This window comes from Prosopis cineraria, unplaced genomic scaffold, assembly GCF_029017545.1.
Source record: "Prosopis cineraria cultivar Desert tree isolate PC_DT_omini unplaced genomic scaffold, ASM2901754v1 PC12, whole genome shotgun sequence".
Classification (NCBI taxonomy): domain Eukaryota; kingdom Viridiplantae; phylum Streptophyta; class Magnoliopsida; order Fabales; family Fabaceae; genus Prosopis; species Prosopis cineraria.
Genome location: NW_026555343.1, coordinates 10,568,755 through 10,586,146, shown reverse-complemented (window position 1 = coordinate 10,586,146; position 17,392 = coordinate 10,568,755). Strand labels below are relative to the sequence as shown.

The following is a 17,392-nucleotide window of genomic DNA, read 5'->3' as shown; positions in this document are numbered from 1 at the left end:
GATAACTAAAAGGGTTTCTTAAATCGATGTAATCATTTGAAGGTTATATTGTTAAATGATACATCAGTTGAATTTTGTACTAAGTATTTATTAAATGTTAACCATATTGGTATTCTAATTTCTTGGCATAATGGTAGAATTGATGGGGAAGGAATTATAGGCAACAAATTAGTTACAATCTCCACTTACAATGAGAACAAGCACATTTCTATGTACTACATAACTCTGTAGAGGTTGAGAAGTATGTAGAGATGCACATGGCTGAGCTTAAGAGGGATAACCTGAATAGATTGGATATTTGGTATGCAAACAAGCATAATAAGATTTTTATAGTTTGGCTGAAATAGCACATTCTTGAGAACTTGACTGCGGATCCTAATTCAATTTTTGAAAAATTAAAATGGTTAGTAAGAGGTTCAAATAAACACGTTCTTTCCTTTACTAGCTATCTCATTAATGGGTACACATTTTATACTAAAGAGTAAGATGATCGGAGCACAATGCAAAATAATGGTGTAACTCTTATAGCCTAAGAAATGCATATATCTAATACTAAAAACAAAAATCCTTTGTATGCAAAAATGTCACACTTTAGGGTAATTGAGCATGGTCTTAAAGTTGATGACTTGGGGTTCTTAATAGAGAAGATTAAAATATAAGCCTTTTATTTTGGCTTCACAAGCTTAACAAGTATTCTTTATTCCTGACCTGGCTAAAGTAAATTGGTCTATTATTTTATTAAGCAGTAAAATAAATAAAGATATGAATGATTCTACAGTTGAAGATGATCCATTTATGGAGACATCATTTGAAAGTTACTTCATTGAGGATGAAGCTTTTTATATGAGAAATGATCACAATGAAGGTATTTGAATTTAAAGAAAATAGGTAAAAGCATTCAAGCAAAGATAAGGAACATACAAGAAAAAATAATAACAATTTAAACTTGTAGGTTACTTGTTCTGTGTGATTTAATTTTCTATTGTTATTTATTATGTACTTTATTTTTTTTATGATATGTGATTCAACTTAAACCTGTAAAGTACTTATTATGTGCTTTATTTTTTTATATTGTTATTTATTATTTATTTATTTTTTTTACTTTTGTAGGTAAACGGTTTCTCAAAGGAGTTTTGGTCTCAGTGGACCTAGCAGTGCTGATCCTACCATTGATATGAATGACCAGCAAGTTTAATAAGAAGCAAATCAAATAATAAGAGGATTGATATTGATTGCTGAGGTGAATAGAAGAAGGGCCATTGGACAGAAATATGAAGTTGAATGGAATTATAAAGGTCAACCTATCACGACCTACAGAAATAAATTCATCAGCTATATAGGGGTTGTGGCAATAGCAAATGTGCTGATTATAATTAGGCACTGGAATGATGTTAATCTAGCTATGAAGAATTATATTTAGGAGCAAGTAGAGGTAAAATACTCACATCATTGTAATTAGTTAAAATTATTGACCAAAAATCTAATTAATTGTCTTGGTTTACAGGTAGTGTTTGCAATTGATGCTAGTCGGATGAAATTTATCATCCAACAATCTGAAAAGGCAATGCCAACATTTTGGTATTTCGTAGGAGTGAAATACATTAAAAAATTCAGGAGGATATATTAGTGTTAAGGTCCCTAACTTGATAAGGGCATTAGTTTCACAAGAATAATGGGATGAATTTATTGCTCAACGTCTTGAGAGACAATTTCAACCAAGAACAAAGAGATGAATTTATTTTTTTATCATTGTCAATATATTTAAGTTTATTGATATGATTCTATGTGTTTTGCACAGGAATTGAGCCATAAAAAGAAAGAGTTGCATGAGAAAAATCTATACCCTTATAAGAAGGGGCGCCTAAGATATATAGGAATTGAGCAACAAATAATATATTAATATTTACACTATATAATTTTAGCTTATTTCATGGATATATGTACTACATTAACATTCAAATTTATTTAAATTCATAGATCAAGCGAGAGGATTCAAGAGCAAGCTCAGTTTTACATCACAAATTCTTCATAGAAAGTCGAACCAATATAGATGGAAACATTGTTAATAAACGTGTTCAGGAGCTTGCTGACAAATGTGAAAGTACATTAATTTAACTTAACATTTTTTTATAATCAATTAACTAACTTAACTTTTGTACTATATATTGCACAGGCTAAGATCGAGAAAAGTGGCACACCTAATGATGATGTTTTGGGCAAGGAATTGGGTAATCCTGAACACCCCAGTCTAGTTAGGGGTTTTGGCTTTGATGTTATGAAAAAACAAATATTCGAGAAACAGAAGAAGACAAAGTCAACAGAGGATATGGGTGTAAGGGCTGAGATTGCCACACTGAAAGAAGAGCTATCTAGGCAACGAGACATAATTGAAGCCTTACTAAAGGACAAGGAGAGGCAGAAAGGGGAGTTTCATATTAGCCCCAGCGGAAAGGTAGTTATAGTGTGTATTGCATCCTATTAAAAATCTCCTTGAGATAAAATATTATTAATTTATTTAACTTATTTTTCATTATTTTTATTTTTCATAACTTTAATATAGTATATTACTTATTACTATAGGGTGAGAACATATGTGAGTTGTTGGCAAATAGCTCAAATCGTCATGTGGTTCCTATCAGTTGGATGTTCAATTTTTCGAGAGACATGCTGCATTATATGCCACTCTATGTGTCCTATGTATGAGTTGCTATTGATGTGCCAAAAGATTTGAACTATCCACTACTAATTCCCACTGAGGACATAAGGATTGTTGGAGAGGCAATGGCTAGTTTTGTTGGAAGGAAAGCTAGTCAAGTTAGGATGCCAAGTCCAAAAAACATTAGTAAAGATGCACATTCTAAGAAAAAGATGATACCCTGATCTAAGCTCTCCTAAAAAAAGGTAGTCTCCCATAAAGTTGTGCCCGAACAAGAGCCTTAATTGCTAAGCCAACAAAGAAATTTATTCCAAGCATATGCAACAATTCATAGTTCTAATTCTCTAGTCCTTCAAATCCCATTCGATGCTAATATATATCTCGAAGACCAATATGACATGCTTTCGTTTGATATTATTGATGAAGTGCTTCAACATAATATGACCAACCTCACTGTTCTCAGCTTTTACATACAGTAATTTTTTTTATATATGAATAGTTAGTACATATTTTAAATATAAACTAATCCATTTAAAATATTTATAATAGATGTTTGTATGAAAAATTTGTTGTCCCTTTTGATCTAAAAATGAAGTTTGTCTGTTGGTAGTCCTTATGAGGTGAGTGCATATGCCTTATTTAAAAATGACAAAATTTTAGAATAAGCAAAGGAATTAAGCGAAAATTTTAAAGTAAGAGATCGAAAGGGAATATTACTCATAATACTATACTGTCAAGAGTAATGTACTTCTCACTTATCTTAATAATTTTTTAATTAATTAATTATAATTTTGTAACACTTGTTAACACTATTAGCAACCATTGAATGTCGATCACCGCCAAACCATTCAACAACACTCCAAAAACACATTATTTTGATTCTCTTGGAAGGCAACTAGGAAATTGACAAATTTTATTGGAGTTGACTAATACGTAAATGTATAAAATATTTTACATATTTATTTGTTTATTTAAATTTCATACTAATGTATTTTTTACTATTTTATTAAAGCGATTGTGTTATATTGCACTAACACAAAACAATCTATTTCAAAGTCCTTTATAAATTTTGATGTGGCCTACACTTGAAATATAATAAAGGTAATTGAAATCATTTATTGAATTGAAATATAATGCATTAATACATATTCATCGGTTCTTTAATTTGTAATGTCCAAGATAAATGAAAAATAGCTTGGATTGTGGCTTTTGCATTATGAGATTCATGAAGGACATCATTATCCATAATGAAAGCATAATTCCCGAGATGGTATGTCAACAATATTTACTCTTCAATTACAAAAAAAAATTAATGTATTAAAATTAATTTATGATGAATCGTTTACATATTACAATACTATAACGATTCTTGTGTTGAAGAATTCAGAAATGCAAAAATAAATGAGGTAATTGAAGAATAGTGTCAATATATTTTTCAAGTGTGGACCTTACACAAAGAAGATCAATAAAACTACATAGAAGAAGTCACTAGGACATTTATATTTTTAATAGCTAGTTTACTTTTGAAAATAGTTTACTTTATAAAATTATATTTGTTTACTTGATATAGATTAGTATGAAAAATATTCATTGATTAATTTTGCAATTGAATATAATAAATTCTGTTGATATTCAAATCTAAAATGATTGTCTACTGTTATTTTGATCTCTTCATGTAAGGGATTGGTATAAATAATAGCTCTCTTATTTAAGAAAACATATAATAAATAACGGTTATATAAATAATCGTCATTTATCTAACAATAAATGACAGATAAATGATTTACATGTCATTTGTCTGTCATTTATGGTCACAATAAATGACATGTAAATTATTTACCCGTCATTTATTGTGACTTTAAATGATAGTTAAATTTGTTACCGGTCATTTATTATTTTCCCTACTTATAGCTACAATTAAAAATTATATTTTAAATTATGATTTATAACTGTCATTTATTGAGGGACTATAAATGTCAGCTTCATAAATGATGGGTATTAATTGTTATTTATGAATTAAAATAATTATCATTTATTTATTTTTCTGTAGTAGTGGAAGCTTACCCACGTTACTCTCCTAGAAAACAGCAAATTACCTTTGCAGTCCTAACAAAGAAGTTGCGGAAAGACTAAGAATCATTTTACGTGTCAAAGGTAAGAGGCACACCAGATTCTTCTCAAGGGAAATAGTTTCGATTGAAGAACAGGAAGCTTAAATCCTGATCATTCGATCGAGTTCGAGAAGCTTCCTCTGTAAAGTCGACGCTCAAGGATGAAAGAACAAGACTGTGGAGACGGCCTCTTAATTTTCTTCACAAGCGTCCAAATCATGGACGCAGCATGAAATTGACATAGAGAGCGGAGACCTGGACGTGGACTCACTCCGTCAACGACCCGTTATTTGTTTTCTTTTATATTATAAAATTTATGAAATTGAAACATTTTACTCACTAATCATGAATTTTCATTATAATAAGATAATTGGTAGTTTTATTTTTTATTTTTTACATTTTTACTGGTTTTCCCAAGGTTTCCAAAGCTTTTGGGGCCAATGATTTTGCTCTTCAGATCAATTTAGTTCACAACATATGGCATTGCTCCTTTCTTTTTTAATGCCCAGTGTGAATGTGTGAGTTTAGCCAGTTATCGTCGTGTTGGACCGGATCATCACATGAGCAAGTTGAACGGACATCTAAACTGATTGAGGCTGATGGTGTTAAGAGTGAGAGACTTTGAACCAGTCTCCTACGATCGTTCCTTCCAGATCGATAATGTGTCAGATTAATTATTAAATATGCTTAATTTTAAAAATTATTTCTTTTGATGTCAACATTCTTTTTTCTTTGTCAGGCAACAAAAAAAAACATTCCTTTTTCTTTTAAATATTGTGAGTATTATAGGACAAGAAGGGTGATAAAACAAGTTTGCCAATTTCTCCTCTCAAGGGAGTTCCTCAAAATAATGTCTTCTCTATTTTTGTTCTTATAAATTGTGCTTGTATAAATATATGACTCAAATAAAAACTGGTCCTCACAAATAGCACATAATTTAAGACATATCTACCATATATGACGTATAAATAATGCGCATGGTTTGTTATAAATTTTTTATATTTTATATTGATATCCTCCTTCATTCAAAAATGTAAGGCATTTCTTGAAGAATTGGATGTTAAAAAATATAAGTTATTTTTAGTCTTTTGATGTGTAATTATTGTTTTTTCTTTTTCAAAAGTGCCCCTATTTATAATAACTTTATATTTATTGTAAGGTATTTAATAGGGGTAAATATGAAAAGATAGGGTTAGTTAAAAAGTAAGTAACTACTTTATTGAAGGTTAAAATTCAATTAAAAATGTTTTATATTTTTAAACAGAGGGAGTATATAGCAAGGTTAATAAGTGAATATGGTATGAAGATATTATCAAAGATAGCACATTCCAATTAAAAAGTTCAACAAAAGAAGGTTTGTTTATAGAAAAGACATTATTCTGATCAAAAATAGAGAAGATATTTTTTTTTCATTCGAATAAATATTATTTTATGATAAGTTTATTTTTGTGTGTGGTGCAAGCCTAGTTAAAAAATGTTTGTCTTTAGCCCTCCATATTTAAGGACAATAAAATTCATCAAAAAAAAAATATTTACTGAAAATAAATCTCTGCTGTTGGTAGAAAATTATCTTGCTTAAAAAAAACCATTATGATTTTTATGGACAAAGTATTAAAATTTTCTCTTTAAGTTTTATCAGGCATTTAATCCAACCAGGATGTTAAACTATAAATATATTTATTTGTTCGAATATCATATATAATTATATATATATATATATATATATAGAAGGCCACAATTAAATTTGAAAAAAAGCGACTTGAATAGCGTGTCGAACGAAATGTCATATAGTTTTAGATACAGATTATTGTGTTGAAAGACAGCAAGAATAAAAGTTGAAATGTAACTGATTGCGTAGTGGCTCAGATACCGACGAGAGTTTCTTTGTTTTTTTTTTTGGTAAAAAAGAAAATATATTAAAAAAAAAATAAAATTTATAAAGTATTCACTCTGTCTCTATATATAAAAAGTTTTTTAAAATATTTTTTTGTTTATAAATATAAGGAGTTTAGTATATATTTTTTAATAAATGAATCATTATATCTTTATTAAATTTGAAAGAGAAAAAGATAAATATTCTCATTAATTTACTTTAAAAAATTATTTTTTATTTATAATAACTAAAAATAAAATTAAAATGTTGCTCTGTTTTTATTAGGTAATTAATTTTTATTTATTTATATAATTTAATTAAAAATATTTTATACATAAAGAAGAGGAGTAAGTGTTAGAATTGATCTGTTAAAGTAAATAAAGAAACTAAGAAAAGGCAAAACATTGGACCATGTGTCAGAAAAGTATAAGCATTAAAGTCTGCAAAAGCTTTGAGACATGAAGAGAAATTTGTAGTTGTAGTAGTTGGGTATTGATGAGGATTGATTCTTCTTGGGAAAATTACACGAGCACCTGCACAAGAATTTTAGTTATTAAAAAGTCCTATAAAATGTACCAATAATTTTAAAGTCCCATGGAGTTTAATTGTAAGACAGTTTAGAGAGCATTTACCAAAATACTCTTATTTTAAAACTTAAGAAATATCTTCCCACACCATCAGCGTCATTAGCACTCTTCTCCCCAATCCCCAATGAACAATCAAATCGGCTCGATCAAATACATCATTTAGCACAAATTTACGCAATTAAATAAAATGCAAAGAGCACATTGCAGCGTCCTGATTGAATTTATCTTCAAACAATATCTCAGGTCCCATCCCTTCAAGGTTGGAAAAGCTTCGGTATATGGTGAGTTGAATTTGTCTTTCAATCGTCAGGAAGGGGAAGTTCCTAGGAAGATGTTTTTACGAACCTTACCCACGTCACTCTCCTAGAAAACTGAAAATTAACTTTGCAGTCCTAACAAAGAAGTTGCGGAAGCACTAGGAATTATTTCATGTGTCAAGGGTAACAGGCACACCAGATTCTTACTCCCTCTCATGCTTGGAGTTACAGTTGCCTCTATTTTATGCATTTTTCCATGCATTTTCTGCTTAGCCTGGGTGAAATGGTTTCGATTGAAGGACAAGAAGGATGATAAAACAAGTTTGTCAATTTCTCCTCTCATGGGAGTTCCTTAAAATATATCCTTCTCTGGTATTTGAACCAGCGATGATAATGTTCCGGCTGCTAGGTTGTATAGATACAGGTACCAATATCTGATACGGTAATATGGCAAATTTTTAACATTTTAGGATACAAGTATGAGGATATTTATAATATATATTTCAACATTTTATGATATAGGTATAAGTATTTTAATTTTAAAACAAAATTTTAAAGTAATATAAGGATATTTATAACAATCAACTAAAATATTAAATGTTTTTTCAAGTTTTTAAACAATATAGTAAAAAATTACTGGAAAACAAATCATATTACAAATGTTAAAATATGAGATATGTATGATGAAGTATCCTACAAGTATCATATCGAATACATACAGGTTAACTTTTTTGAAGTATTTGTGCTTCATAATCCAACAGTTAGGAAGAAATTGACACTGGCAGTGACTTTAGAGATGGGTTGAGATTTTTTATAAAAATTAGGGTATTTTAGTAAAAATTTTGCGTGGGACCTCTCTTTGATTTTTCCTCCTCCTTGTTTTTTTTTTTTTTTTGGAAATCAACGGATGTCTTATTCTTATGACAAGAAATTTGTAGCACAACGTGGAGGATACTTGGAATATTCAATTTGTCGACTTCCTTTTTCTTTTAAAACTTTTTTGGTCATGCAAAATAGATGACTTTTTTGGCCAATGAAAAAGAAAACAAAAACATTATTAACTACATCCGGAAACTGCTTGGAATCAGACAACGTATTGGCATTAATTTGCAGTTTACTTGAAGTCAAAGCAAAATGACAAACTTGAATTTTCAAACCCAAAACCCAAAACTTATTTGCAATTAAAGATCATGAGACTTCAAGGTTATTTTTACATTTCATGAAACTTTTAGTAATATCGTCAGTCCCTCTAATTTTTTTTTTCTCTATAAATGGAATTCCTTAGCTCTCGCATTTTCAAAGTAAATGATCATTTTCTTTTGACTGTACTGATCATATACTTTTCTTTTGAAGTTTCCAGCATTGCTGAAAGAAGAGAGATCAGATGGAAGGAGAAGTGGTGTTGAAGAAGGAGCAATCCATTTGGGGCCAAGACATAAGCCTCTCTCTGCAGTTAATTAGTAGAGATAATCCAGACCCTGGTTAGTAATTCACACTTCAAAATCCTTATTCTGTTTTGCTCTTCATTTGTATGGTGCCTGATTGAAGATAACAACAATAGTGGTTGACTTTTACATTTGCAGGAAACCGGTTGAAAGGGAAACTTGAAGCGACCAATCTGAATGGCAGGATTCACACTCTTAAATCTTGCTCTGCAGGGAATTCTACATTCAAAGTTCATTTTAAGTGGGATGATGAACTAGGTGTTCCTGGAGCATTTGAGATTCAAAATTTGCATGACCATAAGTTTTTCCTTGTACATCTAACACTTAAAGATGTACGAGGCCATGGAGATATCCATTTTATTTGCAACTCATGGGTTTTTCCCACAACGACATACCGCACGCGCCGCATTTTCTTTACAAATGAGGTAATAATTTATATTAGTACTCTGATCTAGCGAGTCATATAAGATATAATTGAGCTTAAAAATATATATATATATATATATATAAAGTGAAAAGATTCATAAACCCAAGTTTTTAAGGTTTTGAATTAAGCGATGTGATGTTCATCTATTGTTTTTTTCACCCATCTGTTTCCTCAGCTTCAGTTCATATTCTATTTCACATTTCCTGACTAGTTTGAAAATTTCTCGCTAGTCGCTCATAGTTTTTTCATTTGTCCCTCCTACTTAGAATTTTTTCACATTAAATTTCGTGTGTCATCTTATACTATTTTTCTTTTATTATAATTTTCTTTCATTTTCAATTGTTTAATCCTTTTCTTATATTCATCGCTTGCACAATTCCCAACACAGACATATCTTCCAAGCGAAACACCAAGGCCTCTTGTCGAATATAGAGAAAAAGAACTTTTGAACTTGAGAGGGAATGGAACTGGAGAGCTCCAAGAATGGGATAGAGTCTATGATTATGCCACCTATAATGATTTAGGAAATCCAGATAAGGATGAAGATTATGCTCGTCCAGTTCTTGGAGGGAATACTACGTATCCTTACCCTCGCAGAGGAAGAACAGGTCGAAAGGCAACATCTTCAGGTTAGACCTCTTAAGTTTTCTTATTTTAACTGTGATTAAAGTATGTTCAAGTGTTATTAATCTAATTGATGTATTCTTACTATTGAAATATCACAGATCTCAACAGTGAGAGCAGGGTGAAGGATGGGAGTTCAATCTATGTCCCAAGAGATGAAGAATTAAGTGAGTTGAAGAAGAAGGACTTACAAATTGTAAAAGCAAAATCGGCATCCAATCTCATCCGACCTTTGGTTGGTTCTAAAGAAGAATTTGAAAGTTTCGAAGATGTTCTTAAACTCTATACAGGCGGAATCCGGATCCCAGACGCATTTAAGAAAATAGTTAACTATGTGAAGCCAAAGATTGCCAGGCCATTTTTCCACATTGATAATGAAAAATTCTTCAAGCTCCAAATGCCTGAGGTGATCAAAGGTATGCTATATGTATACAAATATCCAAGTTTAAACAATAACATTATTCAAAGACTAGTGCTGTGATGGATTTTATTTGGAGCAGCTAATAGAAATGCATGGATGACTGATGAAGAATTTGCCAGACAAATGCTTGCTGGTGTGAATCCTGTCAAAATTTGCCGTCTCCAAGTATGCCTGCTGTATATTTCATGTTACATATAACTTAAACCGCTTAAATATGACCAATCTTCTTTTATCTTTTTAAAGGGTAACAAATTAGGGTTTTAGGAGTAAAAAACGCAAGCAGATTTGACACAATAGCATAAGATTGTATTCAAGCATTCTTTAATTCCTCATAAATTTCCTAAATTGATAACAGGAGTTCCCACCAAGAAGCATGTTAGATGAGAATTTATATGGGGACCAGTCAAGTAAAATGACCAAAAAACACATCGAGGGTAACCTAGAAGGGCTCACCGTTGAAGAGGTAATATTCCCAAGGAAGCATATTCTCGTCATTTTCTTTTGGGCCGTATGATATTCACGAAATGATCAATATATAACCGCAAATTGATTACACTTTTTTAACTTCGGTTGAGAAAACACTAAAAAACTCCATGTTATGAGTCTCGTGTATTCTTGAATGATATGGCATTGTTATGAGTCCAAATTAGAGAGCCTCAAAAGTGAAGTAGGGTATATAAATTTTAGGAACTCTTTCACCTAATAAGCTACTCTTTTGAGATAAATTCTCCCCTTAAACTCGTGCCCAAAAATTGGTGCTTTTATTGAGAATGGTTACCGTAAGTGTACAGGTCATCACAAGTAGCAAAGTTTTCCAAATATATTGTTCCTACATGGATTAAAGCAAAAAAGAGTTAAAAATTCACTATTTAGCTTTGGATTTGATATGAGTGAAATCAAGCATGAAATTTGTGTAAAAATAATGAAAATCTAAAATGAAAAGTGTTTTAAAAACAAAGAATTCAAACTTTGACTTCAAAAGAATAAGACCTAAGATTATCTCTCTCCTTTATATTTCATAAAGCTTATATATTAATTTCTCTCAAAATAATTTTTAATGAAAATAAATGTTAGTCTAAGATTTTAATTTACTTAGAAAAGCTTTATCAAGTTAAAATCAAGTACTTTTGCAAGTACTAAAATTTCTCAATCTCTTAAAAATTAATAAAAACAAATTTGAAGCTCCAATCTTAATTTGATTATGAATAGTTAGTAAAATATTTCTATTTTAGCAAGAAAACTATCAATTTATCTTTGTAAAATTCAAGTCTAACACCATTGTATCCAAGTTTTACACCTAAGTTAGCTTTCTCAAGTACAACCCAAGTGAACACAACCATTTAAATGGTGATCAAACACTTAAAAGATTAAGCAAGGGATAAAATAAACACATATACATATCATTAGTTATCAAAAGAGAGGAACATTTAAGTCTTAATACATACAAAGTTTTGAAATAATCTTAGAACAAGGTTACTGGCTACTCATGTTTTGAAGCAAGCTAAAAACATAAAAATGTTCAACATCCATATCAAGAACAAGAGAGAAAAGGGAAGAGAAATAGTAAAACTAAAAGAAATTCACTTGAATCTTTTCAAATCTTCAAAGCAGAAATTGAGCCTCAAGACCTTTGGAATTTGTGAATGAATGCTAAAGGCATGAAAAATGAGCTTATGTAACCTAAATTTCACTTCAACAGTGAAAATGCACAGCAACAATTATGCACAATTCATTGTAGCTAATTGTCATGTGTCACGGTACATTAGTTCTGTGTCAATTGCTGTGGCATAAGCTACATGTGTCACAAAATTGTGCATGTACAACTCAATTTCTTCTCCCCTATTCTTTGTCATGTGCCATGGCACATGATATAGAGGGCTAAATCTTCACTTCTAATCCACTTTTTACTACTTATTGGCTTCCAACTTCATCCTTAAGCTTCATTTACCTCTCCATTAACATGATTGCCCATTGGAGGTCACCTAAAACAATAAAAACAACTATGAGATCTTTCAAAAATTAAACCAAGACAAAATTGTTACAAAAATTGCCAATAAATCCTATCACCAAAGCCCAATTCAACCAAAGCTCATTTTCTTATATTTGTATCCAAATAATCACATTTGAACCAAAAAGTATATGGAAGTATAGGAAAATGTGGCAAATCGGCATAAACTTCAACCGGTTAACAACCAATCTCATGGAGAGTGGCATCCATGGAACCTTCTTATTGGCATAAAGCTGAGTGAAATGCCATGGAGTGAAGTGTTTGGGGATGTCCATTCTTGAATAGAGTGGCAATGTTATGAGTCTCCCACTCAATAAGTTAGTATTTTAGAATGAACTTTCCTTTGCACTTATACTTATAATAGTACTCTATTATTTGTTTCCATTAAAATATCATTGATTCCAAGAAGCTATTATTTCCTTCAAACTATAATATAGGACATCTTTTCAAAGTCGTACTTGGTTCAAAATACAAGGGATGGGGTAATTTTTATACTTTTTTTCCTATTATACCCTTACTTTACATATTACTCTTTTTGAAAAAATAATGCATTGGAATTTCAATTGTTATTATTAAAGTACCTATACATGGTATTTAATGAGAATATAATTGAAAAGATGTAAAAAAAATTTTTAAAAATAAGGTTTTAACCAATTTTTTGTTTGTTTATAATCGTGAATTTGTTACCAATGCCCTATATTATTGTCCAGATAGAGTATATCTCTCAGTTGATTTTAATCAGATTATAATCTTGGAATTAAGCTAAAACCAAGACTAAATGGGAGGTAATCTTTTTGTTTGAGAGGTTTATTATATTTTTAAAATTAAGAAAAACGATGTGTAACTTTATGAATGCTCAAGAGAACTACATGGAATGATTCATTTGCATTAATTACTTGTAACAGGCAATGAGGCAAGGGAAATTATTTCTCTTGGATTACCACGACGATTTCATGCCATATTTGAGTCGAATAAATGCAACTTCTTCAAAGGGGTATGCGAGTAGAACAATCCTATTCTTGAAAAACGATGGAACTTTGAAGCCATTGGCCATTGAATTAAGTTTGCCACATTTGAATGGAGATCGATATGTTGGTGCCACTAGTGAGGTCTACTTGCCCTCTAATCAGTCAGGAGTGGAAAAGAATTTTTGGAACTTGGCCAAAACTTATGTCACTGTAAATGACACAAACTATCATGAACTTATCAGCCACTGGTACACTCTTATCTTAGTCAAAGTTTTCACTTTTCCTAAACTAGATATTATTAAAAATGAGTTGTGTTGTTTATGTTCTATCAATAGCGTAGCTTCCTATAGATGTTATATTTTATATTGATATATTTATTAATGAGAACTTGTATGTTAATACCATTTCGTGAACTACAGGTTACACACACACGCAGTGATTGAACCATTCATTATCGCGACAAACCGGCAATTAAGTGTACTTCATCCTATTTATAAATTACTACATCCTCACTTCCGTGATACAATGAGGATAAATGCAATGGCTCGGAGTACCCTAATTAACGAAGGTGGCACTATAGAGTCAACATTCTTACCGGGAAAGTATGCTATGGAGATTTCGTCTGTGATTTACAAGAATTGGGTTTTCCTTGAGCAAGCACTGCCAAATGATCTTATCAAAAGGTAAAATTCACAAAAATACGCCCTCCAATCTTTTCATAAGGCTCTCTTAATTAATTTCTTGAGACTTAGGAATAAATTAGTTTAAGTTAGTAGAAAAGTTTAAAAAAAATTCCAACTTTTTAAAATTACCCTTTGTTCAATATAGTTAATTGAGTGAATGAGATCTTGTATTAGGGGCCTAATGAATAAGATCTTACAAATAGAATTGAAGGGAGTAATGTTCAACAAAAACAGACTATGTTAACTATTATGTAATACTCCTACATATGATTTACACTAATTAATGAACATTGTCTTATATTTGCTTGGTTTAGAGGAATGGAAATTGGGGACCTAACTTCTGCTGAGAGCCTTGAACTTGTGATAAAAGATTACCCTTATGCTGTTGATGGGCTCGAGATTTGGTTCGCCATTAAAGCATGGGTCCGAGATTACTGCTCAATTTTCTACAAGAATGATGATGTGGTTCAGCAAGACCCAGAGCTACAATCTTGGTGGAAAGAGCTCGTCGAGGTGGGTCATGGTGACAAGAAAGACGAACCGTTGTGGCCGAAGATGCAAACTCGAGATGAGTTAATAGAATCTTGCACTATTATCATCTGGATTGCTTCAGCTCTTCATGCAGCTTTTAATTTTGGACAATACTCATATGGTGGCTATATTCTCAACCGCCCTACTCTTAGTAGACGATACATGCCAAGAAAGGGTACTCTAGAGTATTCTGAGCTTCAAACAAACCCTGAGAAAGCTTTATTGAAAACCATTACCCCAAAAAGGAAGTCCTCAAGGTGCTACCAGTTATAGAGATCTTATCAAAACACACATACGATGAGATCTACCTTGGGCAGAGAGACATCACTAATTGGACATCTAACAGAGATGCCTTAACAGCATTTGAGAATTTCAGAAGACAGATAACAAAAATTGGAGAAAGAATCGAAAGGAGAAACAGCAATGAGAATCTACAAAATAGAAATGGTCCAGTTTGTATGCCCTACACTTTGCTTTATCCTTCCAGTGGTGCTGGATTGACCGGAAAGGGAATTCCTAATAGTACCTCTATATAAAGGGTTCAATTTTGATAGAGCATGATGATGCAGCGTGGTACATATAATCGGCCCCACCTAGTGGAGCAAAGCTTGGGTTGTTGTTTTCATCTCTTTGTAAAAGGTCATTTGTAAGTGTTGCTACAATAAGCTTGTACTTTTCAATTTGACAGTTTGAGTTTGATAAAGAACAAGGAAAAAAAAATACAAACTACTTAATTGAACCTGAAAAGGAAAACACAATACAGATACAAACAAACAGGAATTAGGAAACATCATAAGCCTAAACTTATAACCAATTCCTGATGTTAATACTAATTAAAGAGAAATTATAAGTTCCCACTTGTTTTTGCACATGAGTGATATAATGCTGAATAATCCATCTCTATACATCGGACTTGGCTTCCCTCCTCCCATCCTTCCCTCCTCCACCTCCTATTAAATATGGATCGTCCAAATTTAATCTAAATGGTCTAGATTAAATATATTTAATTATTTATATTTATTAAAAAAGTATAATTTTTTTAATAAATATGTTTTATTACTAATCTGGCAGTCCATATACTTTGAACAGCGCAGATTTAATATTAAAATTATAAAATATTTAATATTAAATATGGACAATCTAGACTAGTGATTAGATTTAATAATTTTGTTAAATTTTTTTAAATTCACTACCTTTAAACCTCCATATTAAATATAGACTGTCAAGATTGCTGATTAGATTTCATAAAAAAAATTTATAATTTTTTTATCTTGATAAATATAAAATTAAAATAAAATATATTTAATCTAGAGTTCTAGACCATACAAATTAAATTTTGACCGTTCAGATTTGATAGGAGATAGGAGGAGAGTGGGAGGAGCGAAGAGTGGGAGGACGAAGCCAAGTCCATAGATACCAACTCGTCAACTATTATTGATTTCTTAAAAAGAAATTAAAAATAATATTAATAAGAATAGTTGTGGGTTTCGCATGTTATTAACTGATGACAACTATTTCCTCCGCCACTTATCCTTTATTGACCGTTCTTACATAACCAAACAACAATTCGGCTACAATGAAACCCATTTTTGGCACGGTGTGACGTGCTAATGTGTCAATTGAAGAAGAATAGAAAGCATGACACGAGCAGATCAGTGTGACGTTATGTGAATGCTATTTTTGTATTTTTAATAATACCATGTTTTTAGTAATACCATTTTCAAAGGCTTAATTGAAAGAGTAATCCACCGCCTTTCCAATTCAATTTATTAATTGGATGTGTATTGATTGCCAGAAAAACAAATAAAAGATCTGAATGATAGAACATAGAAATCTTTAAAACAAATATGACGGAGAATAGACTAAACTGAATAATTCATGTTATTGTCATGTGGGCCTGAAGTAAAACACCCGAGTTTACTACCTTAGTACATGTTGAATGGGCATCTGATATTATAGCCCAGAAAGAGTTGGCAAAAAAGGAAAAAAAAAAAACTGAAAGAACCATATGCAATCAAGACAATTAACGAGAAAAATCGGAAAATAAACTCAGGCCAGGCCCAATAAGAGCTACAAGGCCGACACATCCCAATCATATTAACTTTCTATGCTCCCTCTCAAGTTAAAACTGAACAAATTCAAGGTTGCTAACTTGGATGATATTTTCTCACGGTTCCCTTTATAATGTTTTTGCAAGTAGGTTTATCTGCTGTTCTATTGAAGAAATGTGCTTCAATGTGATTGATCGTTCCCACATGTACACAGGTTCGATGTAGTTAAAATTCGAAGTATCCGGGTCATAACTAGAGAAAAATAGAGATAATTGTTATTCAAAGAAACAAATAAAATTTTTTAAAAAGATTTCATAATTAATAATGCAATTAAATAATAACCAAAAAAAGCATGAATCAACCAAACAGGCAAATGTCAGGGATCAGAATTCATCTACCAGGATGGTTTACTCTAATTTAATTAATTATCTTCTCTTTATTTATATTGAAAATAATCATTACTAAGGTATCTAATTACCTCTCAGTATATTATGACATATTTATTTAAAGTTGAATTAAATTTTGCTAATTCTATTGAAACCTTAAACAAATCATAAAGCTACAATCTAATAAGCCATGACAATAAATCCTAAATTATCTCTAATTTAGTTATTTGCATCTATTTCTCTATATCCATGTTGTGCTTTGCAAGTGAATAGGCAGTGACGAATAATATACAGTACATAAAGTATTATTCCCACAAAGATTTATATTAAAAATATGATCCAGCAAAAAACTTCACTATTTCAA

General features: G+C 31.0%; 1 pseudogene; it reads left to right on the top strand.

The window, feature by feature from the left end:
• The first annotated feature begins 8,819 nt into the window (after window positions 1–8,819).
• LOC129288704 (seed linoleate 9S-lipoxygenase-3-like) lies at window positions 8,820–15,243 on the top strand (annotated as a pseudogene).
• The last annotated feature ends 2,149 nt before the right edge of the window (window positions 15,244–17,392 follow it).